Source organism: Bombus pascuorum, unplaced genomic scaffold (assembly GCF_905332965.1).
Source record: "Bombus pascuorum unplaced genomic scaffold, iyBomPasc1.1, whole genome shotgun sequence".
Lineage (NCBI taxonomy): Eukaryota > Metazoa > Arthropoda > Insecta > Hymenoptera > Apidae > Bombus > Bombus pascuorum.
Window position 1 is genome coordinate 51562 of NW_026869777.1, and position 11943 is coordinate 63504.

General features: G+C 37.0%; 2 pseudogenes; both read right to left on the reverse strand.

Moving 5' to 3' along the window:
- Positions 1-2804: 2804 nt before the first annotated feature.
- LOC132915989 (5S ribosomal RNA) lies at positions 2805-2923 on the reverse strand (annotated as a pseudogene).
- Positions 2924-11024: 8101 nt separating this feature from the next.
- LOC132915988 (5S ribosomal RNA) lies at positions 11025-11143 on the reverse strand (annotated as a pseudogene).
- Between the last annotated feature and the right edge of the window lie 800 nt (positions 11144-11943).

An 11943-nucleotide genomic window follows, 5' to 3' on the forward strand; every position in this document is an offset into this window, starting at 1 on the left:
ATTTGCGCGAGACAAGCGCGGCGCTCTGCAGGGAGGAGGGATCCAATTTTCGAAGTAACAAGTGCGAAACCTCCAGTGGTAGTTCGGAAATGATATCTACCTTGCTTGGCATCAGTAAACCACCTCTAAATCATTCTAATCAACGTACCACGTAAACACGAATCCAACGCGTTCCAGGAATAGAATCAACTGCCTGTAGTTGTTTAACTGTACACGACGAGTAAAATTATTTCGGGTACTCCTGTAGTACAGAACAGACACCGAAACGACAATATTTCAACACAAAAATATTTAAAACAATAGTTATGAAAGCATGATACTTAATACCGCACTTGACATCACGTATAAGTAAAAGTAAATTTCTTCGAACAAATTTCAAGTTAAATCTTTAGGTTGTGTAATTATATCAAACTTGTTCAATTAACAATGAGCTATTTCCATCATGTTTTGACAACCGACTCATCGATGATGCAATTCCTTGGAATTGAAAAAGGAATGTGCATAATTTTGTCCTCCATCAACACTCAAAATATTATCTACATGCTATACTTAGGGATTCAATTTTAAAATACGTTGCTTCATTTTCCATCTCTGCTTTCCTACAATCAGTATGTGAAAGATTTTTCACAGTATCCATCCATCCGCAATTTGTATAAATAGTATTTCAGTCTCTCGCGTCACTTGAACTGTAATATACACCTGTCTTTTATTTTCATTACTCCTCTGCATACCATTTGTGAGGAACAATACATTTTATTTGTTAATCCAATAACATGTAAAGTTCTTCATTTGTTCTAAGATCAATCTATGAATTAGTGAAGAGAATATTGCAATCTGTAAAAATAAGTATCTAGTAATATTACTTCCGAACCAACATATTTATTGCAATGCTTGTCAAATTTCAAAGTAATTTCCTATCCATATGAAACATATTTCATATATGTGTATGTCTATTACTTTGATTAGTTGTTCTACTTGTAACAATTCGCCATTCTGGATCATCTAGATTCAACAAAGACGCATTCAATTTACTCCATACCTCATAAAGCTCCTATTATCATAATTACATGGGAAGATAGAGAGCTGTGACAGTATCCAGCTCTCAACTTTGAACAAGGCATATTGACAAGCCAGAGTAACTCACATACAACTTGGTGGTACAAGCGTTGAAAAAACTTTTCTGGACCTGAGAAAACACATGTGCACAGGTAACGAACAAAAGAGATTAGAGCTCACCAAATAAAACTTGCTATAATTTGCTGTAGCTTGTCACAATAAGCCTATGTGTATCGCGCGTCAGACGATTTTGGAATTAGTTGATGCTTGGATGTTCAAGATACGGAAACACGGAGTGATGAGACGTTTATGTACAAAGTGATTATGGTGCGACTCATCGTCAGTCAGAAAACTTCATGCACGATTTGCTAAAAACAAACAATTTTCCCCTTTGTTTATCCCCTACCAATCGTCTGTCGTCACTCCTTATCTCATACACAGACAGGCGAAATAATGTCGCCGATGACGGCCAACAGCCTGGACACATGTGCGGATCTCTTGCCTGCGACAGAATTTTGTTATGTGTAGTATGCTGGACTGAAAAGGACTAATATGGCGAATTAGAAGATCGCAGGAAAATTGTAGACATTTTCCAAATTTTATCAATTCCTTTTTATTTATTCAAAAGTCTACAAAACTGTTAATTAACATTAAGGAAATATATACAAAATCTCGACGTTCAGAATAATGGAGAGAATATTCGAAACGGTACTATTAAATCTATAAGTTACCATGCAATACAAATTTTCTTTAAACGCTAAGACATACAAAATACGTAATGTTTTGTGTAAATTGCCATACTTTTGAAAATAAAAAATATCGAATCAAACATTCTTCAAATATATTTCGAACGCTCATTAATACTACAAAATTATATTACTACAAAATTATATTACTACAAAATTATATTACTACAAAATTATATTACTACAAAATTATATTACTACAAAATTATATTACTACAAAATTATATTACTACAAAATTATATTACTACAAAATTATATTACTACAAAATTATACTTCTACAAAATTATATTACTACAAAATTATATTACTACAAAATTATATTACTACAAAATTGTATTACCACAAAAAATTGTAAAGGTCCCGAATGCATCGGTCACGATACAGTTACAAACCAAACCAATGAAAGGTGCAGAGACTAGAGAACATGGGGTCCCCAATCGTGTAGTACGCTTCAGCATCGTTGACAACACCAACTCCCTCCCTCCGTCTGTCCAAATGTCATCTCAAACGGTGAAGCTGTAAATTAAAAAAATCCTTATATACATCAGAATAGTAATGCGATTTCTATTCCTGCAGCACCGACGTGATACACGGTGCTCCATAATCGCTCCAGATTGCATATAGTTGTTGTTGAAATCTCTATGCATTTGGTGGATAAAACGTTGCGAGAAATTATCCTCTTGTAAAAGTAGTCACATAAGCTTCCAGGTCTTCATAACCTTTTTTTTTTTTGCATGAGGAGGGGAAAATGCTGTTACGCATGCCCAGTGACCCGAATCACTGGGTTATGCGGGACTCGCGCGGATGTTGTTGCCATACCCACTAAAAAAACCACTCCTCCTTCTTCCTCTGCTTTGAGGGCAGACAACCCCGGTAATACCAGGCGGCAGTCATCAGGGTTGTTCCTTTCATGCCCCGCTGTATCTTCCTCTTCGGGCAGTTACTGCTCGCGTCATCTTCTTAGACTGTTCAAATACTGGGCTGATCTCCTTCTGAAAAAAACCAACACCACGCGGAGTTCCCAAGCGGTCACCGATCTTAGTACTATCCGTGCCCGGCGTTGCTTAACTTTCGTGATCGGACGGGAACGAGTGCACTCAACGCGTCTTGGACGTCGGCCGGTCTTCATAACCTGAAGGTTTGCATTTTTCCCACTACTTCAGCGTCGTACTGGTACTTTTACTTCTGATAGCTTAGACATGAAATCGTCTAAACTTCTCAATTCAGGACACAAATCAGGCTCTTTCCAGGGATTGCTCTGCTGAGACGTGCCTTCATCATCGCAGCGTTCGTAATTTATACAATTTTCCTTCTTCAATAATTTTTCTTTAAGTTTCTGCAATTTTAAAGCTTTAGATGATTGCTTGATGCGTAATTCATTTTCAGCTTTGAAGAGAGCACACGTCAGCATTGCTTCAATCCGTAAATCGCGTCTGCGATTTCGGCAATACCTTGATTTTTTACTGCGGATTCTTCTGATCCAAGATGCTAATCGTTTAGTACTACTTGGCTTGGCGTCAATATCACAAACTCTCTTCTTAGACTTTGCCATGACGACGGCTTCGTAATTTTCTTAATTTGCAGGAATGCAAATGTCCTCTTTTTCGAGGTTAACACAGTGTCGATGTTACGATATTCACGTTTTCTTATTGTTTCCTAAACTATTTCACCTAATTAATGAATAAATTATAATAATAAGTACACTAACCTGTATATGGCTCGTGATTGTTGTAGAACAAGATAGAACAGGTTCACACAACACACAAAATGTTTGAAACTGTCGAGCAAAATAAGATCCTCTCCGCTTGCAGACGACTCGACAAATGCCTACGTTGCGCGTCTGATGGTGGCTTTATATACCCTCAAGCTTGTCGTTACGTACTGGTCTTATGCGCGAACGATAGAAAGTAATTCCATATAGAATCTTACATTATTATGATTTTTGAAAAATACTACAATCCAATTAATTTTTAAAAATATTTGCGACAATTTTAATGCAAAATCTTATATACTTTGTACATTATATTAAAATTCCTCATTTACAGGAAATAATCAATATCGTATGAAGATGTTCTGCGGTTAATTTCTAACCAATCACGTGCGCCATTTTGCAGGCGTCATTTCCGGTGTAGATATCTTCCAACCTAACCTCAAATTTCTTCACATATTATTTAGAACGTATATTAATGTTGATGTACTAGAAATATTATTGTTAAATATTATAGCCAATATTACAGTTAAATGATTAACGGTAATAAAGTACCATTTTTTCACAATAAAAAAAGCATTTTTTTTAATGATTCCAAGATATTTGGATCGATATTTTACTACACGATCAATTCAGTTAACCCGATCCTGACATTTTTATTAATGTAATAACTTTACAAGCAAAAAAAAGGTAAAAAAAAACTATTTTAAACGTAAGATCTAAAATTCTGATATGCGATAAAATATAATATTTTTAATGCGAATAAACTTTTTTATAAAATTTTTAATTTCTTGTTTTTTTTATAAAATCAAATCTATAAGTAGTAACTGGAATTTTTTGTTTGAAACCTATTCATCTTGAATTAATAACAAATCTTTGCTGCAACCACTATTAATGGCTTTAACTTTATCAGTGTTTAACAAATTTCTTATCTGTAACGATAATAGAAAACTGTATCTACATTCTATTAAATTTTTACACTTTACGTCATGAGAAGTTCACGCAACTTTCTTTCAAATGAAGTATATGGTAAAATTAATCCCCTTTCTTCTGTGTATATAGTCTGCATAATTTTATCCTCAAATTTGGAATAATTTAAAGTAAATAAAAGTTGTATGTAAAAATACGCATAAAAACGATTTTGTACGTATATTCGAATAGTTCCTTATAATATATTAATGATACATATATTGTGGGATAACCATAGTTCGGTGAAACGAAAATTGTTTTTTTCACGTTTATAAACATAAAATGCACTATCTATCGATAATTAAGTATCATTTTAAAATTAATTAGTGTTGAAGTGATCGTCACTTCTGAGAAAACTCTACATCTGGTCTTCGGTTTCTCAACCGCCTAAGGTCTTCGAAAGCGCATATACAAAGGAATGCGTCGAGGAAAGACCATAAGCGGTACACGTCCGACGTTGGTTTAGGCAGTTGTTTCAGTCTCAGGGTAACGTTGCTAGTGTCACGTAAAATTATGCAAAAGAACAACAAAAAAGAATAAAAAAAAGAAACTTTATTTTTCTTCTAACACTTGGTTTTACAATCTACTTCCGAGCTCTAAGCGTGACCTTTTAAGACTGAAGCTCTTATGATTTTTTACTTTCGATCGGATCCGATCGCTTTCTTTTGTTATCCCTCAACATCCCCACCGTCCACGCATTTGCCAGGCGTCCGCGGCCGTTGCCACGCGCTCTTTCTTCTAGAGCCTTCGGTGGAAGGACCGTTGGGATGTTGATGGTTCATTAGGCACTTCAGCGATATACATTGTCGCCGAGTGCCGCCACATCTTTATCTCCGATTTTAAAGTGAGCCGGTCGTGACATACCCCCCTGGTTAGATTGATCTTGGTCCTCTAAGACCTTAGTAGAATGGAATTATTTAAATGTAGATCGAAGGATATGTTTACCCCCCCCCCTTTTTTTTAGGGATCATTATGAATTGGTTTTCTGCATGTAATGGTACAAAAGTTATTTCGTTAATCTTAAATATAGCAATTTTACAATATTTGTTAGTGTTCGGGAAGCTAACAATTTCAGAGGCGTAATCATGTTGTAGTTTTCGATCGTGAATTGGTTGGGTTTGTTTACAAAGCGTAATTCCTATCCCGTGAATTCAAGGCATCTAATTAAGGGTATTATTACTAGTGCTAGGGTCAGCATTATCCTGAAAAAAGTACGCTTTCGGTCGGTTACCATGTATCTTTTTCTTAGCATTGTCGATAGAAATAATGTAATAAGGAGTTTTCACATCGTTAATCCTGTAAGGTCCTAACCATTCAATGTGCAACTTATCTCTTTTATGGTCGTTGTGAATTAAAACAAAGTCTCCTTTTCTAAACACGGTCTGAGTTTTAACAATCTTTCTTTCTTGGTCTCGCTTGTATCGTTGCTTATTCTGAATAAGCGTTTTGTGAGCTGTTTCCCAATATTTATTCAGTTGTTTTTGCCAAAGTGAGTACATATCATCATAGGTAAGTGTGGGGAATTTGGATATTGCGGAAGGTAAGTTAGCTTTTCGCCCAAAGGTCAATTCAAAGGGAGAGAATCCTGTTCCTTCATGTTTCGCGGTGTTGTACCCTAAACAAATGAAATTAAGTACTTCGTCCCATTCTTTGTCATTGTCGTGTAATGCAGTACGAATTAAATCTTTAACTGAGGCATGCGTTCTTTCGAGAGATCCGTTACTCTGTGGGTGAAATGAAGTTGTTTTGATGTGTTTGATTTTAAAAGCTTCTTCAAATTTCGTCATTAAATCGCTAACAAAATTTTGTCCCTGGTCTGTTAGGATCGTTTTTGGTGCCGAAAATATGTAAATATAGTGTTCAATGAGCGCATTAATTATGGATTCAGTTCGTTGCGTTTTAAGGGGAACTAGTATCAGATATTTCGATCGACGGAGCACGTCGATACAGATGTGACTCGAGTCGGGCAGCCACAATCCTCTCCAACAGCTTGCCAGCCTGATCCAGCAGGCACACAGGCCAGAATGCGGAAGGCGAGTATGTATTTAATTGCAAAATAAACGGGAAGATGTTCGACCTTCATAGTCCATGTTCAGCAGAAGCAAGTTTCATTGCATCTTTTAAAAGTCGCCTTATTTTTCTTTGGCCTAATGATCCCTCACTTACTATAAACAGATTTGCAAAATTTATTGAAGACAATTGTCCTGTGCACAATGCACGCTTAAAATATTAAAACTACAGAATAATGTACATATATTGATACGTGACTTGAGCCGCATAGAAGTCAAACAGATTAATTCCGTTCGGTTTACTGTTGTTTCAAATATGAAATACTTATGATATATTTTAGTATTTAGTATTATATTTCTATATAAGTACAGGTAATATCGGAAGATGGAATTAATAAGTTTGTCTTCCGAGTGTATAAACTACTTGGTATAAAATATACATTTGCAAATGATATGCGGTATTGTATGAATATAGAAATTAATGATGACATTAAACTATACTATATGATTGTATAATTTATATTATAATTACATACTAAATATTTCGTCGATAGAATTTGTCTTTAGTTAGAATGATTAGATTCCTATTTGTGGCAGTTGCTCCCATTATAGAATAAGTTTCAGTACTTAAGGCTACAAACCATTACCTCTTAAATTCAATACTTGATTCAGGGCTTCTATAATGAAATATATATCTCGCGCATACGTACTTGTGAACTATCCAAGATATAGAATGAGTCGAAGTTCTGTGGGAAAGTAATTTATAGTTATAGTGGGTTTGGTAACGTTATTACATATTTGAATAACGTTCACGCCATCACAAAATCGAGTATGACGCTCCGTCAGTCTATAAACATGCGGGGAGATGCAGGACGACGAGGATAGCCTCCCGTGACGTAGCGCCTGGTACGGACGGTATCTCCGGACGGGTATGAGCGGAGAGGACGCGGATAATTGCCCCCAAGCTACGACACTTATTTCACGGTGTCAGTGGGAGGGAGCCTCTCGTCGGATAAAGCGCATGGTGAGGCTGGTACAGCTTCTGAAGGGCGGCACGACCGACGTTCTCGTCGTCCTCGTATCGCCCGATGCTCTTATGTAATGAAGTGGGCAAGCTCTTCGAAGGAAACTTCGCCGCCCGTCCTGAAACCCACTTGTCAGAGCGAGTGCACCGTTAACACGAAAGACGGTACGGCTTTCTCACGAAGGCGGCCAAGACCCTTTCTAGTCCACAGATAGAGTGTAACGCGGTACACGACTGAGCGTCAATGTGAGTTACATTGTCGATATTTCTGTAGAAAACTGCCGCGGCTGAAACAAATTGCCGTCTCAATGGCACCATTTTATTTCAAGCTTTGCGCTACAGTTCTGAATCATTTTCGTAGGACAAGGCAGTTTCGTGTTCTCGCAAAATCAAACTGTCGAATTAAGGTACATACTATCAATTACAGTCTAATACATTTTAGCGGTTCAACATCGATAGGACGATTTCGCATCGAAATTTTCGGAGGACCACGTAACCTTCCAATGATGACCGTCGTACGAGCAGTGGATAAGCCTACTTCGTGTCGTAGGTTCCTCGCACCTCGTACTCTACTCCTTGATTGTTGTTCGGCAGCTTTAGCGGCTGTGGTTCCGAGGAACCCCATCCTGAACCCCTTTCTCGTACGCCGAATGTGATTTCTTGCTGTCCGCCGAAGACACTTGTCGGATCTGCATATGTTCAACCATTTGCGCGAGACAAGCGCGGCGCTCTGCAGGGAGGAGGGATCCAATTTTCGAAGTAACAAGTGCGAAACCTCCAGTGGTAGTTCGGAAATGATATCTACCTTGCTTGGCATCAGTAAACCACCTCTAAATCATTCTAATCAACGTACCACGTAAACACGAATCCAACGCGTTCCAGGAATAGAATCAACTGCCTGTAGTTGTTTAACTGTACACGACGAGTAAAATTATTTCGGGTACTCCTGTAGTACAGAACAGACACCGAAACGACAATATTTCAACACAAAAATATTTAAAACAATAGTTATGAAAGCATGATACTTAATACCGCACTTGACATCACGTATAAGTAAAAGTAAATTTCTTCGAACAAATTTCAAGTTAAATCTTTAGGTTGTGTAATTATATCAAACTTGTTCAATTAACAATGAGCTATTTCCATCATGTTTTGACAACCGACTCATCGATGATGCAATTCCTTGGAATTGAAAAAGGAATGTGCATAATTTTGTCCTCCATCAACACTCAAAATATTATCTACATGCTATACTTAGGGATTCAATTTTAAAATACGTTGCTTCATTTTCCATCTCTGCTTTCCTACAATCAGTATGTGAAAGATTTTTCACAGTATCCATCCATCCGCAATTTGTATAAATAGTATTTCAGTCTCTCGCGTCACTTGAACTGTAATATACACCTGTCTTTTATTTTCATTACTCCTCTGCATACCATTTGTGAGGAACAATACATTTTATTTGTTAATCCAATAACATGTAAAGTTCTTCATTTGTTCTAAGATCAATCTATGAATTAGTGAAGAGAATATTGCAATCTGTAAAAATAAGTATCTAGTAATATTACTTCCGAACCAACATATTTATTGCAATGCTTGTCAAATTTCAAAGTAATTTCCTATCCATATGAAACATATTTCATATATGTGTATGTCTATTACTTTGATTAGTTGTTCTACTTGTAACAATTCGCCATTCTGGATCATCTAGATTCAACAAAGACGCATTCAATTTACTCCATACCTCATAAAGCTCCTATTATCATAATTACATGGGAAGATAGAGAGCTGTGACAGTATCCAGCTCTCAACTTTGAACAAGGCATATTGACAAGCCAGAGTAACTCACATACAACTTGGTGGTACAAGCGTTGAAAAAACTTTTCTGGACCTGAGAAAACACATGTGCACAGGTAACGAACAAAAGAGATTAGAGCTCACCAAATAAAACTTGCTATAATTTGCTGTAGCTTGTCACAATAAGCCTATGTGTATCGCGCGTCAGACGATTTTGGAATTAGTTGATGCTTGGATGTTCAAGATACGGAAACACGGAGTGATGAGACGTTTATGTACAAAGTGATTATGGTGCGACTCATCGTCAGTCAGAAAACTTCATGCACGATTTGCTAAAAACAAACAATTTTCCCCTTTGTTTATCCCCTACCAATCGTCTGTCGTCACTCCTTATCTCATACACAGGCAGGCGAAATAATGTCGCCGATGACGGCCAACAGCCTGGACACATGTGCGGATCTCTTGCCTGCGACAGAATTTTGTTATGTGTAGTATGCTGGACTGAAAAGGACTAATATGGCGAATTAGAAGATCGCAGGAAAATTGTAGACATTTTCCAAATTTTATCAATTCCTTTTTATTTATTCAAAAGTCTACAAAACTGTTAATTAACATTAAGGAAATATATACAAAATCTCGACGTTCAGAATAATGGAGAGAATATTCGAAACGGTACTATTAAATCTATAAGTTACCATGCAATACAAATTTTCTTTAAACGCTAAGACATACAAAATACGTAATGTTTTGTGTAAATTGCCATACTTTTGAAAATAAAAAATATCGAATCAAACATTCTTCAAATATATTTCGAACGCTCATTAATACTACAAAATTATATTACTACAAAATTATATTACTACAAAATTATATTACTACAAAATTATATTACTACAAAATTATATTACTACAAAATTATATTACTACAAAATTATATTACTACAAAATTATATTACTACAAAATTATATTACTACAAAATTATACTTCTACAAAATTATATTACTACAAAATTATATTACTACAAAATTATATTACTACAAAATTGTATTACCACAAAAAATTGTAAAGGTCCCGAATGCATCGGTCACGATACAGTTACAAACCAAACCAATGAAAGGTGCAGAGACTAGAGAACATGGGGTCCCCAATCGTGTAGTACGCTTCAGCATCGTTGACAACACCAACTCCCTCCCTCCGTCTGTCCAAATGTCATCTCAAACGGTGAAGCTGTAAATTAAAAAAATCCTTATATACATCAGAATAGTAATGCGATTTCTATTCCTGCAGCACCGACGTGATACACGGTGCTCCATAATCGCTCCAGATTGCATATAGTTGTTGTTGAAATCTCTATGCATTTGGTGGATAAAACGTTGCGAGAAATTATCCTCTTGTAAAAGTAGTCACATAAGCTTCCAGGTCTTCATAACCTTTTTTTTTTTTTGCATGAGGAGGGGAAAATGCTGTTACGCATGCCCAGTGACCCGAATCACTGGGTTATGCGGGACTCGCGCGGATGTTGTTGCCATACCCACTAAAAAAACCACTCCTCCTTCTTCCTCTGCTTTGAGGGCAGACAACCCCGGTAATACCAGGCGGCAGTCATCAGGGTTGTTCCTTTCATGCCCCGCTGTATCTTCCTCTTCGGGCAGTTACTGCTCGCGTCATCTTCTTAGACAGTTCAAATACTGGGCTGATCTCCTTCTGAAAAAAACCAACACCACGCGGAGTTCCCAAGCGGTCACCGATCTTAGTACTATCCGTGCCCGGCGTTGCTTAACTTTCGTGATCGGACGGGAACGAGTGCACTCAACGCGTCTTGGGCGTCGGCCGGTCTTCATAACCTGAAGGTTTGCATTTTTCCCACTACTTCAGCGTCGTACTGGTACTTTTACTTCTGATAGCTTAGACATGAAATCGTCTAAACTTCTCAATTCAGGACACAAATCAGGCTCTTTCCAGGGATTGCTCTGCTGAGACGTGCCTTCATCATCGCAGCGTTCGTAATTTATACAATTTTCCTTCTTCAATAATTTTTCTTTAAGTTTCTGCAATTTTAAAGCTTTAGATGATTGCTTGATGCGTAATTCATTTTCAGCTTTGAAGAGAGCACACGTCAGCATTGCTTCAATCCGTAAATCGCGTCTGCGTTTTCGGCAATACCTTGATTTTTTACTGCGGATTCTTCTGATCCAAGATGCTAATCGTTTAGTACTACTTGGCTTGGCGTCAATATCACAAACTCTCTTCTTAGACTTTGCCATGACGACGGCTTCGTAATTTTCTTAATTTGCAGGAATGCAAATGTCCTCTTTTTCGAGGTTAACACAGTGTCGATGTTACGATATTCACGTTTTCTTATTGTTTCCTAAACTATTTCACCTAATTAATGAATAAATTATAATAATAAGTACACTAACCTGTATATGGCTCGTGATTGTTGTAGAACAAGATAGAACAGGTTCACACAACACACAAAATGTTTGAAACTGTCGAGCAAAATAAGATCCTCTCCGCTTGCAGACGACTCGACAAATGCCTACGTTGCGCGTCTGATGGTGGCTTTATATACCCTCAAGCTTGTCGTTACGTACTGGTCTTATGCGCGAACGATAGAAAGTAATTCCATAT